A 19,664-nucleotide genomic window follows, 5' to 3' on the forward strand; every position below is an offset into this window, starting at 1 on the left:
CAGCTCATGCTGTCATGTACATACATGTTCTCTGACATATACAACAATCATGAGAAAAGTGTTGTCAGTGGATGTCAGTAATGTCTCTTTGCCTAGTTATGTATATCCAACACAAGGAGGATCTAGCAACCCAAAAAACCCATGCAACACAAGGTGAATTAACTTTACATATAGGACTGGCCACCAATACCTGCACATTGCCCCTCCTGTTGATTGCACACAGACTGCAACAACAGGCACATGAGTAGTCAAACTGGCAAACATGGCCACATTCTAGCCTGTGAAGAGGAAAAGGATGGTGAAGTACTGAGAAAACCGTGCACATAAGGTACTTACCTGCTCCTCTGGTACACTATAGAGCTGTCCATACAGTGGTAGGACCTTGTCCACTAGCTCCAGCTCCAGGGGAGAGAAGACAGGGGCCCTATTCCCTGGTGGACGTGGCATGATTGCACCCAGAGTTGGCACACAGCAGCTCAGGTAGTTGAGGTTTTGCTGGCAGCAGTGTCAGGAGTCAAGTGAGCGATTCTGCCAAACATGCCGGTCACGTTCGCCACATACATGTCACGAACACTGGCGGACACAGCCATACGCTGCAACTGCTACTGGCAACAATGTTAGCCTATGGCTGTGTTTACCATAGTTGCAACTACATACCCCCATGCCGACTTCCTCCGGTGGTCGCGGGTGGTTCCTAATGTCCAGTGGAGTAGGTCAGGCAACCGTCTTTTCAGAGACCTGAAATGCAGTATTTGGTTTCACAAACTGCACCACTCCTCTGAAAATGTTTTGAGCTCACAAACATGCTTATCCTGTCTGGTCATGTAGGTCCTACTACTCAAACACCATTGTAGTATGTAGCAGAGCACATATGGCATTTAACAGTGGAGCACAGTCCAGCCCCGCCAAAGGATATTTTTGCAGTCGGGATATGCAGTCATATTTCGACAGGCAATTGTGATGCACATATATGAGTCCGGCCCAGATACATATTGCAGAGATGTGTGGAAAATCATGGGGTCACATATGATCCTTGTGTCATTAGCTTCTGTGATGTGTACTGTTTGCCAAGTCTAGCTCTTCTAAACTGCCCTGTCAAATGATATCATTTACATGCAACATGCATGTTGCTGTTTCTAATGTTAGAACTAATTTCTTATCATACATAGCTACCAAGGGAGAGGGAGGATGCAACAACCATCTGTCTACTGTCCACTTCCAGACTTTCAGTCCATGGAAGAATGCCACATTACCCTCCTGTATTGTCTGAATCGGTAAACAATACTGGACTTATGTCACCAGTTGGTGCCAGATCTGATGCCAGCTATTAGTTATCCAACCAGCATTCCACCCATTGTACAAGTCATGTCAGTACTGTTCTTCCTAGTCACATGGTCCTTCCAACATACAGTGACCTGTCAGCTGGCATGTCTTAAACTATGTTCAGTCTGGTGTTGAAGGATGTCCTCTCAGGAATGTTGAAACACCTAGACAGCTCTATCCAGTTTCCCTGACATCAGGATTTAGCCCATGTGAAGGCTGACTTTTATGGATTTACACGCCTCCCACATGAGGTGGGGGCCATTGATGGCACACATGTTGGCTTGGTCCCACTGCAGGCAATAAACAAGTATACTGCAACAGAAAGAACTTCCATTCCATTCAAGTTGTATGTTTGGTGGATCGATAAATTGCACAGGTCTGTGCCATTTTCCGGATTCAGACCATGATTCCTTCATAATGCGAAACAGCATTATACCCCAGCTGATGTCACAACTGTACCCAGAGAGGGCCTGGCTGGTTGGCAAGTCACATCTGTCCTGTATGTGTGTGTGTGCAATATTTGCTGCTGCAATCCTGAAAAGAGGGACTCATTGTTGCACATTTCTTGACAGGAGACTCTGCATATCAAACCGTCCTTAGTTGTTGACACAATAAAGGAATCAAACTATGCCAGGACAAGTCCACTTCAATGAGGCCCAAGGTAGAGCATGGCATGAAGTAGAGCAGGCTTTTGGGCTCCTGAAGGTCAGATTTAGGTGTCTGGACCAGATAGGTGGAGTCCTCCTCTACTCACCCGGAAAAGTGTGTCAGATCACTGTGGCATGGTGCATGCTCTACAACATTGCCCTGCAGGGGAATATCATGTACATCCCAGAGGAGCGGCAGCCTGCAGTGGCACTAGGTGAAACTCCTGAAATGCCAAGTGAGGATGACTGTGGTGAAGAAGAAGGAGCTGACTTGCTGGAAGATCTAATCAATAGCTACTTTTCTTGAGTGGTACATATGTCATGTGACGTAATGACTGTGACTGTACGAAGAACTGTAGTTGTTAGAATGTGTAGAGTAGATTGTTTTGGCAACAACTGAGGAGCTAATACTCTACAATATCCAGCAAAAGGGTGCTTGAAGAGTTAGCCTTTGACATATCCCGACCTTAATGTAGCTATCTCATTGCAATTTAATTTCTGATCCAGATGCTTGCCATATTTGTGTAATAGGAATATTTTCAAGCATATACTCCTTGTTTTGTCAGTGTACAGGTACCTTCACCATGGCCATCTTCATGTGGGCATTTCAGAGTTGTGGCAGGTCTCTGATACTTACCCTGACCAGAATTGTGATCCCTATTTAGTCAAGGGTGTATACTCCTGTCAAATAGAGACCCCCTTTCTAACAGTTAGCCATTGGAGCCAATGTACTATAATGGGGAAAACTATTTTGGCTATTTTTCCTTCACCAGGACTTACAGAACATATTTTATAGAGACCCTGCTTATATTTACACTGCACCCAACCCTTTGGGCACATAGGGCAAACATTAGGGATGACATATGTAAAAATAAGGTATTATGAGACTTTGGAAGTACTTTTAATTCCAAAGTTGAATGTAAGGTTAACTTTAATTAAAATCAGCCATCAAGGCAGGTCTACTTTCACAATGACACTAGGAACAACAGCAGTGCACCCAGGGGTGTCCTATCTAGCCTGGCATCCTTAAACCTAAATGCCCTACCATATACTAGGGACTTGCAGGTAGGTTTTGGAGCCAATTATAATTATGCCTAATTTGCAGATACCACTTTAAACAGAACACTGGTCGTAGGACTGGTTAGTAGTACCCAGGGCAAAATCAGGTTCAGAAAACACCAGTATCAGTTAAAAATTAGGGCTAAAAGTGAGGGGGCTTCTGGAAAAAGAGCCCAGCTGATCAGCACCCAGTGGCCATTTGAGGATTCTGACCAGGTGCATTCTGGAAACTGAAGTTCCAACTTCCAAGGAGCAACTCCGAGCTTCTGGAACCTTGGATGAAGTTTGTGGACACTTCAAGGACCCAAAAAGGCTTCTGGAAGAAGGAGGAAAACAAAGGAACATATCTCCTTTCTGAAGTAAGCATTCCTACTTTGTTTCCTCCTGTTTATTAGGCTTCACTAAGGCAACAGTGGGCCCTGCATGGCTTCTCAGAATGAACCACTGGTATTACATGGGTATATGCCCCTTATCCAGTCCCCAGTCGAGCCTTATATCCTTCACTACATCCTTCTCAGAAGTTCATTATACTGCTAGATTATCTTATTTCACTGAATATCCCTCAGAGTAATCTTTCAAAGATCTACAGTGGTACAGGCTTTGCTTGATGAAACATTTTTGAAATTGCAAAAGACCTAAACATCTGGCGTTCAGTCAGTAGGTTGTTAGCTAAGTTAGATGTCTAGCAGCTATTCCAACCTTGTAGGATGTATTTTATCTTTTGTGCCAAGAAGCACTTTGTAAGAATGATCTAGAAATAAGACATAACATAACATGATTGAGAGCAGTGCTAGATCAGTAAACCTTATACCTGGGAGCTATTGCGACCATTCTTAACAAAAAACAACAGAGCAGTTGTCAAATAAAGAGAGTGTGAATTGAAGCTCAGACCTTAATGACAGTTACATGTAATAGATCTCCACCTTATTAAATATCAATACTGAAGAATCATCTCAAGGCCTGAAAATTTAATTTGCAAGAGGACAAAGAAAAGTCATTGGCTGGTCTGAATAACAGACCAGGGTCCATATGGTGCACAGAATGTGAATCCCAAAATCTCTTCTAGCTGCCAAACTACTCCTAACCATTTTTATTTCCTTGATAGCCATTGTTTACGCTACAAATTTTACCATTTGAATTGGTCTATATTTGGTACACTGAAATCCTGTTGCTGCAACAAAACTGACTCAAATCAAACAACATTCAAGACATACTTCAGCTACACAAACCTAACAGAATATACAAATCAGCAATCAAAAAAGCTGAGAAAAAGGTACTACTCAGAATTTAAAATGGTATATCTGCAAATAAAGATATTTATAAAATTTTCAATGAATTTTGAAAACCTAAATTCCTTAAAGGAACTCATCCCATTACTCAGGAACTCGCAGACAAACTGGCAGATCATTACACAGCCAAGACAGACACATTGGACTCCTATTTAAAACAAAGGAAAACCACAAGCACCAACATGTTTCCATAAATCTACTCCAACAGTGAGCAAACCCAGCCTTTGGAGTCCTTCAAACAAATATCACAAAGTGAATTTATGGATCTTGTCAAAGTAAGCAGGCCTTCTGGCTGCCCTTCTGACCCTAGCCCACCACACATTTTCAATAATATTATTTTATCAACCTATGCTGCTTAACCAGTAAGAAGAATCATCAATAATTAATTAGCTACGGAGATCATAAAATTGCATACATATGCCCATAAATAAAGAAATCAAACCTGAACGTGCATGACCCCAACAGCTACACACCAATTACAAATGGTCCTTTTGTGGGCAGACTGAAAGAAAGAGTACCTAGATGTCACAGTTCATTGAAGATAACTCCATACTGTTAGACTACTGAACTGTATTCCTCTCAGGAAGAGGAACTGAACATACCCACATTGCTATCTGGGATAATCTTAAAAACATAATTGACTGCAAAAGAGTTGCTGCACTACTTCTCCTGGACCTCTCAGCTGCCTTTAACACAGTTGAGCATGACACTCTAATACAAAGACTCTATGAAGCCGGCAGAGAGGGAACTGTTCTCGACTGGATGACAACCTACCTTCAAAACAGCACTGATGTCATCCATACTCCCACTTTCTTATCCAAGCCCTACTTCACATAACCAGACAATCATCTCACCCATGCTTTTCAACATCTACATGGTGTCATTACCGACAATGAACAATCATCTCACCCATGCTTTTCAACATCTACATGGTGTAATTACCGACAATGATCAAGGAATTTCAACTCACATGCTACAACTATGCAGATGACACACAAATGTTCCTTAAACTGGAATGCCCCAAAGACATTGCAAACTCACAAATCTTCAGTTGCCTCAGAGCCGTTGATCAGTGGATGACATGGAGCCATCTCAAACTGAGGGACTGATTTATACTTTTTAGCGCTGCATTTGCGTCATTTTTCTACACAAAAGTGGTGTAAACTTACAAAACATAATTGAATTTTTGTAAGTTTGCTCTGCTTTTGCATCAAAAAATGATGTTAATGCAGCACTAAAAAAGTATAAATCAGGCCCTGTATGCTTCTAAAACGGAAATCCTCACAGATGGTGATTGAAGAAATTATGACTCACTCTGCGCCTGGCCTGATGATCAGGTGCAACCTCCAAAACCATCTAAGGAAGTAAGAAACCTTGGAATTTCCAGGGGCTCCAAGTGAACAATGAATGCTCAATGTGGCAAATTAGCAAGACCAAGCTTAATGACCATGAAATCCCTGCAACGCATCTTCCCCCACCTCAGATTTCCACACAAGGTGCAGGCTGCTATCTCTCTTGTAGCATCTAAACTGGATTATGCCAATGGCCTCAACCCTGGATCATCTTTATCTACTATGAAAAAACTACAGCACATTCAAAACTCAGCTGCCAGACTACCCCTACATGTAAATCCACTAGCTAACATCTCCCCTGTCTTGAGGGCCCTACATTATTTACCGGATGCCAGAAGATCCACCTTCAAAATGCTTTGTATCACCTACGAAGCAATACATGGAACAGGACAGCTTTTCATCAGGAATAAAATCACAAAATACATTCAACAAAGAAACCTTCACCCAAGATTGGCACCCCGCCTCAAAAGACCACCATACAAGAAAGAGACAGGTCTCTGTTCAAGTGGCAAACTATGGAATTCAGAACCCCCCCCAATATAAGATCCAAGGATAACTATCTCTTCTTCAGAAGACTACTCAACGGTTGGCTCTTTGCTACATAACCTCCATACTCAAACAGCAATGAACTGAATATACCTGTGTATGTAAACATATTAGAATTTATTTGTGTGTATCTATCTAGATGTGGGTGTTTTTTGTACAAATATGTATAACTACTTTGTCTTAAAATATATACACACTCTACAGGGCTGTTTAACAACTGTATATTTTTCTTCAATTGAATGTATTTATGTATGCATTTGTATGTGGAGATATATATATATATATATATATATATACATATATATATATATAAGTATATTTATGTATATATGTGTGTGTATATATGTAATGCATATGCAAATGTTTATATATATATATATATTTATATATATGTGTGTGTGTATATTATTCTACACTTGACATGTTCATAGGTCAATGCATAGTTTCTATAAAGTGCTAGATTAGATGCTTATGAGTCTCTGTTTTAATTGTATATATCACAATAGGTAAGTATTATCTTAACTATATACAAGCATTTCACTATTGAAATATTGAGGAAAGATAATGTTATAAAAGTACACAGATAAATAAACTTCAAATACTGTAACAACTTTAATTATCAATATATTACATTCATTACACATGTATTCCTTTAATTATGTATTCATGTATATATTACTAATCTAAGCCTACTGTACAAGAGGGGAAAAAATGTACTCTCTCAAAAGCTTTACTCTGACCATCACCCTATACCTCTATCAATCTATCCTCTATCTGCACTCTCTGACTCATCCAAACCCATTCTACTATGATCTCTAAAATAACTCTTCCCAGACTCTTCTTTCTTTTACCCCTCCTGGCTCACCCCAAACCTCAGTTAACAATTATGATCTCCTAAACCACCATATTAAATTCTCCCTCATTTATCTCTCCTTCGAGTCATCCCAAACCCCATTCAACTACTATGATCTCCGTAGACCCTATCTACAGACTCTTCCATCCTCCACCTCTACTTTACTCATCCCACACCTCATCTTACCACTATGATCTCACAGTTAACACTTCTGACTGCTTTCCTCCTCTATCCCTCCTTTGTTGTATTCAAACCAACTAACACACTTGCATGTCCTCCGCTTGAATGAACTCATACATCCCTATACTAATATTAATACTGTACTCATATTGCCTTATACTAATCTACCACTAATCTTTTTGGGTTCCGGAGTAACGTGCTACTCGCCAAAAAGCCCTTCAATGCCTCGTCTGGGTAGTAAGTGCTATTTAAATACAATTACAATTGCAATATATTGATGGACTTTTCTGGCACAGAATTGAGTGCCTTTTCGAAGGCATCTACAGGGTGTAAAGTGAATTCATTTAACAAAATATCTCTTTGAGTTAATGCTTTACTTTCAAGTACAGCTTTATGACAGAAGGTGCCAAACCTTGCCCGCTGTTTCTGATCTATACTATCCGAAAGTAATGCACTAATTCAGAGAAATATCAGGTTAAGGCACAAAAAAACGGATGTTCGACCAACAAAGCCCATATTGATACAGCTATCATGCTACATTATGACTACTGGTGAAAAATATTTTAACTCCATAATTACAAACTTTGCACATTGCAGGCCATTTATTTCCCATGGCAATTTGTTGTTTTTGTTAGCTGTTAATAATTTAAACAACCTCCCAGTGGTGTGAATGAATTTGGGCCATACCAACATGGCTAAAATGTTGAAATATTTGCCTGTGATTTCATATTAGCTGCGGTGCGGATCCGCAAAAAAATGAGCAAAAAAAAGTTCATCCACTTTAAGTTCTTCATAGCAAGCTTTGTGCAGAATCATTAAGTAGGTGCCCAAAAACGGAGGGTCCAAAAGTGACATTTCTGATTTTAACTCCCTTAGGATTCATTGTCCTTGATACAGAAAAAATGGCTGAATGAAATTACACTAAAATTGGCATGTAGATAGAAATCTACTCACTGATGTGCTTTTGCTTGGTTTGTGTAATACTGTTTGGTTGTTTTCGAGAAAATCCCATTCAAAAAGTGAAGTGGTCTGGTCTGGGATATTTGGAACATTAATTTGCAGATCTTCTGTGAATTTGCCAATCTACAGACCCAATTAAAAATGTTGAGTCATACAATTGGACAAGCGAGCTCTTTCTCCTATCATGCATTGCAGATTTATGAATCCGACAGAGAATTTGCATATCTCCTGTGCACAGATTGATTGACCATCACAGAAAATGTTCTGTTGTGGCAGCAATAACCTAACATTGTTCATTAAGCACCATTTTGAGAAAAAATAAAAAAGGCCTATGGGGTAGGCCGAACCATCTCTCACCCAAAGGCCCATGTGGGACCTTCAAAGGGATCTCATCAATAAAAAAGATTTTAGACATTACATTAATGCTCCGTCGTCAAAATCTGGACCCTTGCTGGAAACAGGGAGTGATCAGTTCTTACAAATCAAATTCAGCATAGGAGTCATTAGGTCTATAAAGAAAATTGAGGCATAAATGGCGACTTGGGAGTAGGGTTTGCCCACAGCCTGTTGCTAAACTGGGATTGGCCACCCATGGTGTGAGGGGGCCTATGGCCAACCCCTGCTGTGCATAGCTGAAGGTCTGGTTTAGTAGGTGTTGTCTGTACACTGCAAATTAGACACAGGGCCAGGCTGCCTATGAACAGCCCCCATTTAATATTGCTGAAATCCATGTGCAGAGGTACTTGGCCTCTTGAAGATGGTTGGGTGCCGGCCTGGGCAGGTTGGACTGCTTGAAGAGTTTTGGGGTAGTGTCAACCCCCACTGTGCACTGCAAACACTGTGCAAAGTGGAGTCTGGCTGCTAATTGTTGTTTGAATGCAGGAAACTGTAACAGGTGGTACATGATTTAAAAAAACACACTAATAATACAAACAGCAAAGTTAAGTTACGGTGAGCTTTCGTTAAAGCGTAATAAAAATATGTTTTAAAAGAAAGCTTAGTTAAGTTAGCTTAAAAATAGCAGTTGAAAGTAAAAGTGAAGAATTAATTACAAATTAAAACAGTAAAATCATTGTTCAATTATGATTAGGACCACAGTCCATAACTCGCACAACAGCGATACAAATCGTAGCTTGCACACCATATGGCGTGTTATGACCTCAAAATATTTATGCCTATGTTGACACCTAGCAGCCAAATGTAACGAAGTAAGGGCATAATCAGAACAATAAATGACACATTTATAGTACCTTCTGAAAAGTGGTAAGGGCAGTAAGTTATGTGATGCCATCTGTAACATTTGTAATGCACCTGCTTCATTAAGATGAGGCTCTGAACATTCTATCTCTGTGCTAATTATGGAATGCCTGAATGTTGTGAGAGTTACTGATTGTGGTCTTAAACATTACTTGCAAATTTCAGTGGTTTTCTGTTTTAATTAGTAACCCTCACTGCACTATGTAAAATCAGACCATAACTAATTACATAGATGCTGCTTTTCTTCCTGTTTCCAGGTAAAAGCTGTTTACACCATAGAATAATAATCACGGTGATTCAGAATTGCTTGAGTATTCAGCAGCCATATTATTAATGATAAGAGCTGTAGAAAACCTCAGCATCCCGCTAGAATATGTGAAACGAAGTATACTTGTCATTGTTCAGCATGTATTTACATCTTTTTTGAACTCCATGGCCCAGGTTGTCAGTTTTGTGCCTCTCCTTGGTGTGAAGTTGACAAGGAGTGATGTGAAATCAGCAGCCGCCAACACTGAGAATGTGTGAATACCACGCGATTAGCATGCATATCAAATGTTGTGTAGGCAGTGGGGAGCGAGATAAACATGTTCCGCAGAAAATATGTTTTGAAACTAGTATTGCTACTTGCAGTATTTTAATTGGTTGTTGTCTTCTTTTCTTAAAACTGGGCTGCCTAAAATGTGGTGTTATTTAAATCATTAATATTAATAGCTTTTTGAGAAATGCTCCTAATATAATGAGTACTGTCAAAGAGGTTTCGACTTTTTTAGTACTGTAATAAAATAGTGGCTATATTGATATCAGTCGGTTCTGGTAAGTAACCCGAAAGGTGTTTCTTAATGTATTTTTATTTTTTGAGATATAATAAACAATTTCATAGGTAATAATACATATATTGCACCGTTTTCATATAGGCCGAGATTTACCAATATTTTATGTCGGGTTGCATCACATTGATGCAGTCTGCTCTATCCAGGTAATGAAATGTGGAGCAGCCACTTTGTTCTAGTTGCCTCACTTTTTTGTAAATATGCCTCACATCGCTAACAATACTCACTTTGTCTTACTATATATTTGTCTAATCCATTCAGAGAACGAGAGGATTAATTTAGACATCCACGTTTGTAATAATAGTGATTGCACCACTAACATTGGCATAAAGATACATTTTTGATATCCAAATCTTATCCCCCTACTAAGATGATATTCCAATTACGATACAATATGAAGTTGACATTCTAAATGTTGAAATATTGGGATGATCTAATCTAACGCATTGCCATATAGAATGTGTGAGAAAGTCACCCTTTTAGCATGTTCACCCCAATATTTCTAGACGATACTGATGGTAACTCACCCTGACTGTACCTGGGCTCTGCTTAACAGGCCCATGGCCAGTGCTCTGAATAAAAGGTATAGCCCTAATTAAGTCTTCGGTGGATGGAAACGGCCTCCGCCGAAGTCCCACTGTCAGAATACTGCCAGTGCTGCCCCATTCCTGCGGCCCCTATTACGAGTTTTCCATTGGGACAGCAGGCGGAAATAAAAGATAGACTTTTATTGTAGATTTAATGACTCCTTGGCAAATCTATTCTGGATAGCTGGCAGTTGTTGCTACTTTTCTCGTGATACGTCTGCAAGTGACCTGTAAGAAGCAGTGACCTGTGACAAATAGATAGCCTGCTTTGGTGGTGACTGTATCCTTATGTCAGATGTGCCATTCTGTTGTTGCTGTGAGTGGTGCCTACACACTACAAGTAAGAGCAGGCCTGGAGCAGCTGGGAAGAAGGTAATCCTTATTCTTTAGTTTCCACAGGTCCAGGAGTGTACTGAAGAGTTATGTCTGGTGAGCATGTTATAGAGGTTTCCGCCCCCAAAGGTGTTTAGAATTGTATGCCTCCCAGCCCAAGACCCAGTTTGGTTGGGAGCACAAACATGAGTGTAAAGCCCTTTGTGAGTGTGCTGGGGCAAAGCCTTTGTGATGTGTAAGTGTGGTATGTAAAAGCTCCTCACCCCTTCCAAGTCAGAGTAAGGCCATCCTGCCAACATATTTTCCCCCTTCATCTCGCTGTCTGGGAGCAATACACAAAAACCTGCTACCAGCTACACCTATCATGTGACCCTGGGTACAGGCTTAAGGTACAAAATACTTGGCACAAGAAAATGCCAGTTTTCTAAAAGTGGTATTTTCAGGCTTGTGACTTAAAATCCGACTTTACCTTTGAAAGGGGTTTTAAGTTACAATTTGTGAGACAGCTAATTCAACATTCCTACATGCTGTCAATCAAAGCTATCACTTAATACATATAATAAGGTAACCCATTGCTATCCATGTGAGAGGCAGCCCTTGTAATAGTCAAAGGCAAATTTAAGAGGTTTACACAAAAAGGACATGTAAAAGTTAATGTCCCTGTTTTGAAATATACTGCATGTGCACTATTAGCTGTTTAGGGACTACTCTAGGTGTGATGTATGTATTAAAAAGGAGGTTTAGGCCTGGAAAAAGGTTTATTTTGCAACGTCAATTTAGCAGTTTTAAACTTCAAACATATACTGCAGTGGCAGGCCTAAGACATGATTGACAGGTTACTTTAATTGGTGGCACAATCATTTCATTTACAGGCCCTGGGTATATGTAGTATCACTTTACTAGATACTTATAAGTAGAGTAAATGTGTGAATTGGGTGTTAGCCTATCTCACCATGTTTTAGGGAGTGAGCACCTGCACGTTAGCACTGATCAGTCATGGTAAAATTCCCAGAAATGGAGGAGTGAGGCACCAAATTTAGGGGAAGACCACCAGAAGAATAAACAAACATAAAAAAACTGAAAAGAAACAATAAAGGAACATAGATAGTCCTGCCTTTCCTCCCCCAAATTACACACTTTTTTAAAAGCACTGAATTGAATGTACTTGATTATTTCCATTATGTAAAGATTCATAGGGTGTTCGTAGTTGCAGACAAAAAGAGGGTGATGCTTTCTCTCCAGACTCAAAACTGAAAATGAACAAGTGCAGGACAAAGAAGAGGGGGGAGTCTTCAGGGTAGGAAGAGGAAATTGCTACAGTATGTAGGAAATTGCTACTGTATGTACATTCGCTTCCTAGTTCCTAGGACACTATTTTCCTGTTTAAAAATAAGAACAAATTAAATTAATTATCAGGGTAAAAATTCCATTAAAAAACACGTTTGCATTGATTGTCACACATCTGCATTAAAACAAGTGTTTCACAGGTAACAATTACCTGAATTGTTTACCTGGGTGAAACATCATCCTAAAATGCATGCTCACGGTCGCATTATAGAACTACTGCTCCTATTGGGAGCATGCTGTTCATGTTTTTTCTGATCACATTGTTTCCATGCTTCTTGCATTAAGATTTTTTCCTGGCATTCTCATTATGTGTTGTGGCTAAATGGCATAATCTCAATAATAATGTGCACATTTTCCTATGAGAAATCATAAAAATTAAGCGAGTCCTAGACATTAGATTTTCTGCCCTCAATGACTACTATCCATCACATTTAGAGATGACCAATAGCCAATGGGTCATCTCTGTACATTGAAGAGAACAGCCTTCATTGAAGTTCCTTTCATTGTACAAAACATTTTGTGGTCGGCCCCTGTCAGTTTTGACGACTGTTCACCAAACTTTAGGAAGGTTATTGCTTTTTAGAAAAAAAAAAAACACTGATGACCCCTCGCCCCACTCCATGGACGTTTATTGTCCTTCTCTGTCAACAATTTCCTGCCAGTGTCAGACACGAAGTAAAGACATTACCCAATCTATTCATCCTAAATAAAGTGGATGGTTTGATGTCTTCTTTCTGATGGTCCCTACTCTGTCAAGTCACTGGAGGAAGGTTTCCACTGATTGAAAACGTAAGATCCGCCCATCTCTACAGGCAACTGGGGGACGAAGGGTTTGGCAGAGAGGGTATTTCCTCCCATTTTTGACAAATTACCCAGTGCACAGAACTCTAAAATGGGCACTAAGAATGCTGGTAGATCAGAAGTTCCAACAAACACCCACTAGGACCAGATATTATCAGATATTTAGAATGCCCTTATATAATAAATATACATGCAAAGAAGTTAAATGGAACTCTTACTTAGATGTTAATCTAACAGTCTGATATAAACCTGTCACTTCTTGATGAATATGGCGTAAATAGAACTATTTCAATCACTGATTCATTCAAAAACGTAGTGCTGTATCATATATTCCATTACATTAAAGTCAGGAAAAAGGATAGATTCTTAATTCTAGGACACTGTGTAGCTATGTGCTTGAAGGTGTCAAAATCTTCAGCCAATCAATAATTGCTTTCCTGAAATGTAGTGAGAGCCCACACAATGCTTTTAGAAGTACAGAAACAAATGTTAAAAAAATAATTAGTACTGTGAGCATTTAGATATGTGGTCCGAGTTAATGTGACCTCTTAACATGACAATTACATGAACTGTGTGTGTAGATGGATGCTTGGATTTTTGACAGCTTTTTGACATCCAACTTTAGTGCAGCTGGCTGGCTCAGCCTGAGTTGATTTAAAGGATGAATTGCTGAAACTGTGGATAACTTGTGAAACTGTGGTGTCACTCTCGTAGCTACTTATTGCAGGAAAGTGCAGATTTAGGGCTTGTTAAACAAAGCGTTTATGGCCACAAGCCTTCAGATTTGGCAATCCTTAAGGTTTGCAACTGCTCAACAATTTTATTAATGTACAAAACCCAGGTGACAACTCGGAAAACGTTTTCTGAATTGTTAAACGGGTTTCAGACACATTAAGACATTGCTATTTTGAAAGGGAGATTTAAGGATAGTTCTTCTCTATACCTATTTGTTAAGGTATGTATTAGTGTTTTGTGAACAACAACTCAAAGGAGATGGTAAAACATTCACAAATGGGTAGAGATTCCCATGGCACCCCTTCCCTATTGTGCATGGACCACTACCTAATCTTTAAAAACGTTTGTAAATGTTTTCATTTTGTTTGTCCCATTTTACTTTTAGAAAAACAGGCTTCAGCTAAAATAATTATTGCTTTGTTGAAAAGCAATCACAGACATGGTGGCCACCATGCCTGTGATTGTAGCCAATAGTAGTGAGTCACTATTTGCCACCTATCTCATTAATATTTATGAGGTAGGTCTAATTGCAACCCACTGTGATTCAGTGTTTTCTGAACCGACCCATTGATACATAGGTCAGTTCACAAAAAACAAATGAATTCAGTGAATGTTGGTGAGCAAATTTCAACCCGTTTCACCTAATGCATTATTTGTACATCAGGCCAGGGTTCAGTTGTCAAATAAACATTCACCTTTTCTAGAAACAGTCAGATGCTTTTAATGTATACTTTAGTACTGACAAACACATCTGACTGATGCAATAGAAGTGGGCATATTAAAAGGGAACTTTTACAATATTTTACTGACATATTATGTAGCAGCAGATTGCTTTTCAGATAATATTTTTGTGCAGCAAGAATATGATAAAGTAATGGTAGCTTACAGAGAGCAGACATCAGATTCAAAAATCTAGTATTTGATGAGGAGGAGGGTGGCAGCATGGAAATCAGACAATTTGAGAGAGCACTATCCAGGTTTTTTATATATACATATTTACACAGTTGCAGTTTTGTGTTCTTTTACGTGCTGAATGTAGTGCTATATAGGTTAACACTATGATTATCCATATTCTTATTAATATTAGTGAAACTTTTAATGCATTTATGACAAAGAAAGACAGACTATGGCCTTCATTATGACATTGGCAGTATTTACCGAATACCGCCATGGTGATGGCCGCCAACATACCGCCGCAGACACGAACATCCTCCCACCAGATTATGACACACACACAGAAAACCGACAGAAAACAGCCACAACCACAAATCCGCCAGACCCAACGAAGGAGAAAAACTGTCAGAACTAGCACCCATACTGTTACGCCAACAAAACAATGCCCTCCAAATAATGACCCACGAATCACTACGGCGGACATTCAGTGGCGGTAAGCCATTCGCGGTGCACACGACTGCGGCAGAAATGGCCACCCAAAACCAAAACAAACCAACATTGGCCAGTCCGAAAAACCCACACCTTTCACAAATACACGCACCCCACACAACCACCAACAGCACTAAAAAACACACCCCTAGCTACACTTTGTCAGGCCAATCCCTTAGAGAACTGCACACACACACCACTACCACCCATTCATCTATCACACACCACTACATCACTCAACACCCTCTGCACAACACAACACCACACAACATCCATGTCCCCACAAAGGCAGCCCAGAGGAGTTGCGGGTGATGGTGGAGGAAATAGTCAGGGTAGAGCCACAGCTTTTTGGAGCACAAGTACAGCAGATCTCAATTTCGAGGATGATGGCGGAGGATCGTGGACAGGGTGAACTCCGTGGGACAACATCCATGATCAAGGGCTGATATTCGGAAGAGGTTGAATGACCTATGGGGGAAGGTGCATTCCATTGCATCAAGGCACAGCTCGCCTTTAGAAGGACTGGCGCTGGACCCCCACTTCCTCCCCAACAGCTGACAGCATGGGATTAGCAAGTCTTGGCAATACTGCATCCTGAGGGCCTCACTGCAGTAACCAGAGGACTGGACACTGGTGAGTCACAATTGCCAACCATTGCCAACCTACCACCACCCATACCTGCATGCCATCTCACCCCTCACCCTGACTCTCTTCACCCCACTCCATCCCACACAGTGCACCACCCCAATTACCACACCTAAATGTCTACCCCTTCATGCCATTCCCACTGCAAGAACATCCCTCCCAGCTCTGCACGCACACCCACAAGCAATGCATGGACAGCATGTAGAACTACCATTCCCACAATCCATCACCATACACTACCAAAGGTGGGAGGACAACACAAGTATCGTTGGGAAAGGTAGAAATGTGGAATATGTCACCGACACTTACCCTAACAAATCACTTACATCCCCACAGCTGCCCCAGCCAATGTCAGTGGCAAGGAGGTGCCACAGCAACCCATCCCCCTCAAGAGGATGCCCTCAGTGATGACAGCAACTGTGGAGATCTTGATCCGGATGAACTCCTTCGGCCATCTGGGCCACTGTTCTGTTGGCTACGACATCCCACAGCCACTCCACCGCAGAACTCCCCTAAGACTCAAACACCACAACAGCAGCCAATGCCCCAAACCTCTGGCCCCAGGACACGTCAATCAGTAGCGTGCCCACCTGTACAGGGATGCAAGTTGACACCACACAGGCCTAAGTGGTTCGCGTTCCACTTTCTTAGTATATGGTTTGTGTTGCCCCTAGGCCTATTGCATCCTATTGTATTCTACAGTGTTTGCACTACTTTTCTAACTGTTTACTTACCTGATTTTGGTTTGTGTGTATATTTTGTGTATTTTACTTACGTTCTAAGGGAGTATATGGCACATTGTCACTAAAATAAAGTACCTTTATTTTTAGTAACTCTGAGTACTGTGATTCTTATGATATAGTGCTATATGATATAAGTGATATGTTAGGAGCTTTGCATGTTTCCTAGTTCAGCCTAAGCTGCTCTGCTAGAGCTACCTCTATCAGCCTAAGCTGCTAGAACACTACTAATCTACTAATAAGGGATAACTGGACCTGGCACAAGGTATAAGTACCATCAGGTACCCACTATAAGCCAGGCCAGCCTCCTACAAATGGCCCTTTCTGTACATATTTAATATATCTCTATTTTCAATTGAGGTTACTATACCCACCTAATTACAGTGGCTGGACAACAACCTGGTTTCTGTGCTCCTGGGTTATGTTGTAGTTGATTTCCTCTGCAGATTGTTCTGGGTGTGTGTCATGTGTGTTTGGTGTGTTTTGTGTGGATGTGTGTCACTCTCCCCTCCCTCCCGGCTGTACTCACCATCGTCGTCGGTGTTGGTGCTCCTAGACGGCCATCGCGAAGACTTCCAGTTTGGGTTCCATGGCTGTCGGGGACTCCTCTGTGCCCCTGGAGGTGAGTTTCTCCTTTTATATGATGTGTTTCTGCCAGGCTTTTTTTGGTGGTGTTGCTAATGACCCAGAAATCCTGGTGGTCTGCTATGTCATAATATAGTGGGTGGATCCTTGTCTCCTGCCACGCCGTGGTCAGTGGCCACACCATACTGGTGGTTGGGGTGGTATATTGGCTCTCTAAGGGAGGGATCACCACCATTTGGCAGACATTACTGCCAGCCTGGCGACAGTACTACCACCATTGCCAGAGTAGTGGTCACCTGACCACAAATGTCATAATGAGGGCCTATATTTTTTAGAATCACATGTTTTTTTCTTCATGTGAAAAAGCCAGGAACATAGCACATATTTTTTGCAGGGTAAATATACAACCAATGCTTTTTTTAGTACTAAATTTGCACTGGAAATGAGAGGCACGGAAGGTTGTAATGCCCTTCCTTGGCTTACTTACTGTTGTGAGGTTACTTTAGGGTTTGTTTCTTGCTATTTTTTCTTGGCAATGGCAGACCCATCTCAACAAGGAGGACTATTGTCACTTCCACCAGCCCAACTGTGTCCTGAATGCATGATACAGTATTTTGAAGCACCACTCCTGGAAGAATTGGAGTTCAAATGGTCTTTTTCATTCAGGCCGGTTTTGAGTTGCATGCAGCCCATCTTTCAATATTTGTTGCACCCATTCGAACATGCACCGGAAGTGTGTCTTGCTATGCAACACGTACCTTTACTGGACATAGGTCTGTTAATGTTCTTGATGATGGTCCATTACCAGACTTGCACCTTGAGTTTGCTGTTGCTATGAGAAGCTTCCTAGGATACGACCTTTGTGGATCAAGTGGCTCCTGGTACTACAACACCTGGCACTGCACGAGATGTTGCCACCTTGGCTGGAGCTATGGCTGAGACAGTGGAACATGAATGCTCTCTTGCTTTCCTTGCCAACTACCTAATTCATGTGTCACCTGCTGAAGTGGAATCTTTCCTGAATTCAATTGCAATTGATTACAATGGGGATTTTTTAAAGGATCATGATCATTGCTGATGGTCTGGCATTTGGGCTTAATTGGATGGAATGTTCTTCTAAAATTCTAAATTGACCTTTTTGAATTCGGCCTGATTTAGGTCTGGCCTGCTTGTCAACATGGGCATTTTTATCTCCTTTTATGTAAATCTTTAGCTTGGTTTTAATAAAGCTTGTTGTAGGCATAGTGTTTTTAAGCTGTAAGATCTTGGCACTCTCAAACTGACAATTTGGATGGTGTTGTGAGGTTATTTTAGCGTTTATGTAGGCACATTCTTTTTAGCTTGGGTCTGAGGCCTGTGCCCCTTCATCTAGCCACTTGTCATTTTGTTCATCTCATTATTTTAGAAAGGCTTTATTTTAGTGATGTTGTTTTATAATGTTTTATTAGCTGTCCTTCCATGCAGAATTTGTTGTTCATTTATTTGCACAACATTTTCATACGGTGCTTACTCCAAAGCTGCAAACAATAGTTTACCAATGTCTACCCTACACAGAAAAGACAAATTATCACATCAGAGACATTCTCAGAACAACACCATATTTTATTATAAAATAACATGCTGCCCACACTAAGGCAGAGGGGACATTCCAGCCAGCCTGCCATCTCACCCTGCACATTGTAGCAGTTTCCCCTGAAACTTGGCACTTTCTCTTCGTCTACATGAGAGGAACTCCAGCAGACTAACAGACCTCTTCTTTATCTCTAGCACAGGTATGGGTATTGGATTCCTTTCCTGGACTAAATGGGCATCTTAGGGCAACCACTGTTATTTACTTTCATGTAGGAACTTAGTAATGTAGAGAGGGATAGCAGATACAGTATTGTGACAATATGGTGTGACTTTTCCTGTGTTTCACTTTATTGGTCAATGCTGTAATAGTGTTGTGTTTCAGTATCGTCATAATCACAATTCATGCTGTTTTACATGAAACGCAGTTGCTTCAATAAAACCTATTGAACCAAGATTCTACTTCTGTTTGTCTTTGCATGTATGAGACTTGAAGACTGGGAGAAAGGGGTACAATCTGTTCTACAACAACTTCCATGTGGAGTCTGTATTATGCGATGGGCTGCCACAAATCATCTTTACCTCTGGTACTGGTGAGCTACTACTAGCTAGTTGGAAGAGTTAGGCCGACAGGTGTCATACA

The sequence above is a fragment of the Pleurodeles waltl genome, chromosome 1_2 (genome assembly GCF_031143425.1).
Source record: "Pleurodeles waltl isolate 20211129_DDA chromosome 1_2, aPleWal1.hap1.20221129, whole genome shotgun sequence".
Lineage (NCBI taxonomy): Eukaryota > Metazoa > Chordata > Amphibia > Caudata > Salamandridae > Pleurodeles > Pleurodeles waltl.